Source organism: Mus pahari, chromosome 3 (genome assembly GCF_900095145.1).
Source record: "Mus pahari chromosome 3, PAHARI_EIJ_v1.1, whole genome shotgun sequence".
In the NCBI taxonomy this organism is placed as follows: Eukaryota; Metazoa; Chordata; class Mammalia; order Rodentia; family Muridae; genus Mus; species Mus pahari.
In genome coordinates this window covers 68,972,103-68,979,083 of record NC_034592.1, presented here as the reverse complement: position 1 = coordinate 68,979,083, position 6,981 = coordinate 68,972,103, and positions in this window count along the sequence as shown.

The window sequence follows — 6,981 nt, the reverse complement described above, 5'->3', positions numbered from 1 at the left end:
AATACTGCTCAGCTATTAAAAACAATGAATTTATGAAATTCTTAGGCAAATGGATGTATCTGGAGGATATCATCCTTAGTGAGGTAACCCAATCACAAAAGAACACACATGATATGCAGTCACTGGTAAGTGGATATTTGCTTGTTTTTTTCTAATGAGAGACAGAAAGAAAGCAGATATAGATGGGAGGGGAGGGAGAAGGACGCTCAGGGGAGTCGAGGAAAGGGAAACCATAATTAGGATATATTATATGAGAAAACAATCTATTTGCAACTAAAAAACAAAATTTTAGTAGAATCACCATTTTCCTCTATGCACCAAGACTTTAAAAGTGCAAATGTTGAAGTATTTAGGATATTTAGTCATATATTCTTTTGGAAAATATATCAAAATCAAGTTGTCAGAGGGTAGAAAGCTGTAAAAATCACTGGTGAGCAAATGATCCTCTAGACTGTCAGAGTCTAAAAGGACTTTTATTCAGCCAGGGAGTTATCTCATTGACAAGGAGCTTAGTAAACATCGAATAGAAGAAAACCCATTTACAAGAAATGGGCCATTTGGTGCATCAAATCAATGGTTAATCTAAGTCTGGCAGGGAAGCCTGGGCAATGTGGGAGCTTATAGAATGCACATGGGCTATGCATTTCTCTCTCATTTGTTCCAATCACAAAGCAATTCAGCTTTCTGGCTTGTGTTCTGACGCGTCTGTCCATGGATGCATGAAGAGAAATTTAGAATGAGTGTGCAGAAAATTTAGATTATATAATCTTCTTAGGGACATACTTAAATATAGCAAATTGTAATCAAACCTTCTGTGCGGCTGTAGGAATGTGAATATAGATTAGCTTTCTTTGTGCAAAATCACAGAAACTTTTAACTCCGTACATAATATTTTCAAGCAGCACAAAAGAATATTATTGAATTTGAGATTTAAAACACTTTGTAAGAAATTGGGAATAGAACTGTTACAGTATAAAATATAATTGGATGTCCTAAAAATGCAACTCACATTTTATTCAAACATTATGGCATCATGGAACAGGTGTGCAGGAAGGAATCCTGGCCTGATGGTGCCTGTGTGGACTGTGCAGAGGTCTTTCGTTATGGGGTAAAGAGATTTAACAGCTCACTTAGGACTTACACCATTGTGAGGATTTAGAGTTTGTGTGAAATGAGTTTGGAAGTTCTGGGAGGGTTTAAAGAGAAGTGTAAGTGTAATTATAGGACTTGTGCCCCAAAGTCAACTTCCTATTGGGAATGACTCTTGTAAGCACAAAAGTTACATTTATTTTACAACGTAATTAAGGCTTTAGGTAAAATGTTAGTTACATATAAGGCTTGTAACAGTCTATTACACACATGTATAAAGGTCTGCATAAAGGTTCCGCCAGTGGTCTCCAACTCTGCTTCTTGTGTTAGTTTTACAGACTTGCTAGCTCTCAGCTGAGGAAGAAAAAGCTTCCAAACGAGGAGCTCAAAAATCTTAAGAGACTCCAGTGCTTTCAAAATAAAATTTCTAAAAATTTTTAGGTTGAGGTATTGCATGAAGTACTCTCATCACGAGAAAATCATATCTGAAAAAAATGATAATGAAATAAAAACGAAATAATATCTATTATGGTGGTTTTAATGAGAATAGTCCTTGTGGTAAGTGCTTGGACACCAGAGAGTGGCACTATTAGGAGGTGTGGCCTTGTTGAAGGGAGTGTGCCACTTGGTTGGGCTTTGAGGTTTCAGAAGCACAAGCTAGGTTCAGTCTCTCTCTCTTCCTGGTACCTGCAGATCTGGATGTAGAAGAACTCTTGGCTCCTCCAGGACCGCGTCTGCCTGCACTCCACCTTGCTTCTCTCCATGATGATAATGGACTAAACCTCTAAAATTATAAGCAAGTTTCAGTTAAATGCTTTCCTTTATAGAGTTGTTGCCATGGTGTCTCTTCACTGCAATGAAACCTGAATTAAGGCAGTCTCCATGCATGTACATATTTGAATGCTTGGTTCCTTGGTTCCTAGTTATTGGAACTGCCTTTAGAAGGATTAAGAGGAGTATCTGTGTAGGAGGTTTGTCACTGGCAGTTGGCTTTGAGGTTTCAGAAGCCCATGCCAGCTCGGTCTGCCTCTCTCTGCCTCCGGACTTGTGGATCAGATGTAAGGTGCTACTAGCACGATGCCTTCCTGCCTGTGTCTAGAAGTTAAATTTGTCCCGATAAAGGCAACAAACAAACAAGCAAATGGACAACAAACAAACCTACTGCATCAGATCTGTGATCCAGTTTATTTCTCCTGTAGTTGTTTTTGCTTTTTGTTTGTTTTTGTGACAGAGTTACTCTATGTAGCATTGGCTGTCCTGAAACTCACTCTATATACCAGGCTGCTCTTGAACTCACAGAGATTTGTTTGCTTCAACCTCCTGAGTGCTGGGATTAAGGGCATGCACCACCATACTTAGTACTGTCTCGCTTTCAAATCGTCTTAGAACCATTGTCTTATCTTTTGAGAAGAAGGTGTGGGGTTTATTATTTCATAGCAGTTTCTATCCATAACCATGAAGTACAACTCTTACCATTTTCTCATTCAATATGAAACTGAAGACCATGGAAGCACAACAAATTTGCTCAAGTTCACACTGTTAGTGTAAATTTGCAATTACAAATTGGATCTCATGTGTATATCTTCCTATTCTACTTCTGTTCAAATAGGAATTGTAAATAATTTTTGTAAGCAGAATCTGGATGCTTGGTAATGTTAACAATTCCTCACCCTTAAAGAACGTTCTTAGTGTGGACAGATACCAGTTCTTTCCCTACAGCACTGGAAGCATAATTGGGGTCCTGAGGAGTTACACTGGCATTTGTAACAGTGGCAATTCTAAATGAAATTGCATCATAATTTTTTGTTTTCATTTTAGTAATAACTTCTAGCAATATTTCTACTAAAAATTCATGTAAGATACTTTCCCCAAAATATTTGTTTCTGATCAGGATCATGAGAAAATGAAAAGATGCTTTTAAAAGATTACTCCTTTTTGAAAGGATGCTTTTAAAAGATTTACTGCTGTTAAAAATAAATCCATAAGGTTTTCAGTAGTAGTGATGCTGTATCCAAAGCAAGTACTACTAAATGATAATAACAAATAACAAATAATAATAATATAAATAAGGAACATTTTCTGTGAATTTATTTTTTAATTTTAATCCTACTTTCATTGGATTATCACTTCATCATAATTTTAATACTACAACCTTATTTAAAATAAGTATTTCTTAAAACCCTTAGTAATATAATTAATTTTGATACCTATTGAGAAAATTTAGAAAAGTAAGTCCTAATTATTAATGATTATTTAGGACTGGCAAGACAGCACACACACACACTCACACACACCACACCTACACATCACCATCAACGCCACTACCATCAGTACATCCACCACCAATAGAAATGCAGTAAAAGTAATAAAGATTATTTATAGAACTGATGAGTATAGCTGACAGCACTATATATTAGAGGTATGTTTAGTATACACAATTTCTAATATGTTCTTCAGGGCAGAGTTTGTGAGACAGAGAGACTGCATTTCACCTATGTAGTCTCTATGTATGACATGCTTTCTGGGAGACTCCTTCATGGTTCAGAGTCCACGTCACCAGGTTATGTTTGCCGCAGTGAGTTATATAAAACCATCTGCCAACCTACGGAGACTCTCTTCAAATTTTAGGGACAACTTCTGATACAGAAATAAAACCTTAGGAGAATTAAAATTAATCATGTACCGTGGATATAGCCAATGAAGGAAAACATTGCCATGCTCCTGTAAGTACTCATTTTCCAGCTATAAAACACTGTAGCCACAAAAGCAAGTTCTTCAGGAAAGGTTCCCTCTCAGGTTCTGTGTGTGTTGGAGTCTGTATGTGTGTGTGAGTATGTGTGTATGTGTGTATGTGTCTGTGTGTATCACTGTGTTTGTGTGTGTGACTCTGTCTCTGTATCTCTGTCTCTTTGTTGTCTTTGTGTTTTTATGTGTCTGTGTGTATGTCCATTTCTCTCTCTGTCTATCTCTCTGTACTTGTATGTCTGTGTGTGTATGGTGTGTATATCTGTGTGCTTGTGTGTCTGTATGTCTGTATCTCTCTCTCTCTCTGTCTCTCTTTGTTTATATTTTTGTGTCTGTGTATGTCTCTCTATGTGTGTGTGTCTATTTGTGTCTCTCTCTATATATTTGTGTGTCTGTGTGTATGTCTGTGTATGGTGTGTGTGTCTATGTGTGTCTGTGTGTATCTGTGCATTTGTGTGTGTGCGTGTGTGTATGTCTGTCTCTCTGTCTCTTGGTTTCTGTCTCTTGGTGTCTGTATTTGTGCGTCTCTCTATGTGTGTGTGTGTGTATCTCTGTGTTTGTGTATGTGTGTCTTCTGTGTATGTGGGCCTTCTGGACAGCCACAAATGATCCTACTTCTGGGTCATCAGAAGTCTTTGAAAATATAAAATGAAAAGAAAGTTGTGTAGGTCCGCACCATAACCAGGACCTCTCAGTGCTTTGTGTACTTCTCAATGGAGTTCAAGAAGGCACACCTATTTTTATAATAATTTCAAGGTACTCTCTGTTTATTTGTTTTGTAGTGTTGGCAATGCGGTAGTGGGCAGAACAGCTAACACATTGTCCTAAGTCCAGGCTGCAGCACCAAACTGTAATAACTGCTGTATTCCTTATTGTCATGCACACCCAGATTCCATATGGATAGTTTTACTTAAAATGTCTCTGAAGAAGGAACCAAATTATTAAACATCTGACAGATAATATCTAATTTATTCTGTATGATATAAGAGTCCACATGCAGCTCCTGCCAAGGACCAGCTTTGGCTTGGAGAGGGGCTCTGAGAGAAGGGGTCTCTGGGAGCAGTGAAACAAAGGACTCAAAGTCAAGCCGTGGGTCCAAGCTGACGGGCCATGCTCTGCTGGAGTCAGCTTTCCAGATAGCCCTCTCTCTCTGTGTTCTGCTTGAGATAGTTTTCAGGCTGTTCTCCACGTTCTGCTCTGCACAAGACAGCTTTTGCTTGCTATTCTAAAAATTCTTTGGTTAGCTCATCTCTTGCAGACCAAAAGACCAGCTTTTAATTTACATATTAATTCAGTCATTACCCCAGGCTCCCTTTTGATTATCCCATGACTCATCATCCCACTTGATTCTTAGAAAGAGACAGCAAGCAAAAGCACAAACAGTAAGATAGCTGAAATTACCCTGAAATCATTATTTCTATCATGCCTGGACCTGAACCTAAACTCCCTCTGACCTAGGCTGACCTTGACCTCAGGGATCTACCTGCCTTTGTAAGTATAAACAAACACACACACACTTAGCTGGGTGAGATATTGTCCTAAATCTCTTTATCTTGTTTAGTATCTTTCTGACAAGCTGGTTTATAGAGTAGCTGCCTCTGTTTATTTAGATCTGTGAAGATCCTAATATAATTCATATTGCATCCTTATGTTTTGCATGGTAGAGAAATGATATATTTTCAAACTCATGTTTTCAGTGTTCTTTCTCACAGCCTTAAGGGTTTTCCTGAAGGTCACAGTCTTCTACTATTTGGCTGAGACATAGACACACACTTGCCTCCCAGACTCATGCTGTCTCTGATTATCATGGAGTCATTAACCTCGTCAGAGAGGCCCCATTCCTTGAAGGAGGAACATGAAAATATGCACACTATTACACAAACAAGCCTTACACCCATTGCAACTCTCAGCATTCATGGAGACCTATGCCCTGCTGGCTGTTCCAGGGACAGGAAACCATGTCATAGTGTCCCTTGCATGACAAGTCAGACTTGGCAAGGTCCTCGGTCACTTCCCAAAGTACAATGGTTTCTTAAGTAAAATGAACATGGCGATTCAGAGATAGCTCTGTGGCTTGGAGTTCTTCTTGAGGAATGGAGTTCCATTCCAAATACCCATGTCTGGAGGCTTACAGACGTTTTAAACTCTAGTGTGTGCGATCTAATGCCCTTTTTTGGGCCTGACTGACACCTGAAGAGGCACACACACACACACACACACACACACACACACACACACACACACATGCATACGCACACGCACACACACACACATGCACGCACACACACGCCCACGCCCATGCACACACGCACGCACGCGCGCACACACACACGCGCGCGCACACACACACTCACACGCACGCACACACACGCATGCACACGCACACACACACATGCACACGCACATGCACACACACGCACACACGCACACACGAACGCGCGCACACACACGCGCGCACACACACACTCACACGCACACACACACACATGCACACGCACACACACACATATGCACGCACACACACGCACACACATGCACACACACATGCACACGCACACGCACACACACTCACACACGCACATACACACACGCACACGCACACATGCACATATACACACATGCACACACACACACATACATGCATACGCACACGCACACACGCACACGCACACATGCAGACACACACGCACACACACGCACGTGCACGCACACACAATCACCACTAAGGAAAAAGAGTATATATCATTTACTTGGAATGGCATTGTTTTGTCTTCAGCGAATAACTGACAGACAGGCTGAATATTAAGAGCTGGTTATTGGCAAGCATTTCCCCAAATTAATTATGTGAACCTATCACCGTTTTCCTTTCTTTGTTGCCAGTGACAAAATTTTAGCTTTTGTTGAAAATTAGGTAATTAGAAAAAAAAATGTTAATGGTGCCATGACCTTGACAGCTTCTCAGTAACTTATTATTAAATAATGTGTTTAGTGTTGAGAAGAGTGGTGACATTAAAAATGTGATTTTTACATTGTAATTGAATGCATCACTACTGAAATTGCAGAGCAGATCATTGTATTTAAACGATAGAGTATGTAAACAATATACTATCAAAGTTTTTTATTTTCTCTATATACTTTACTTAAAAT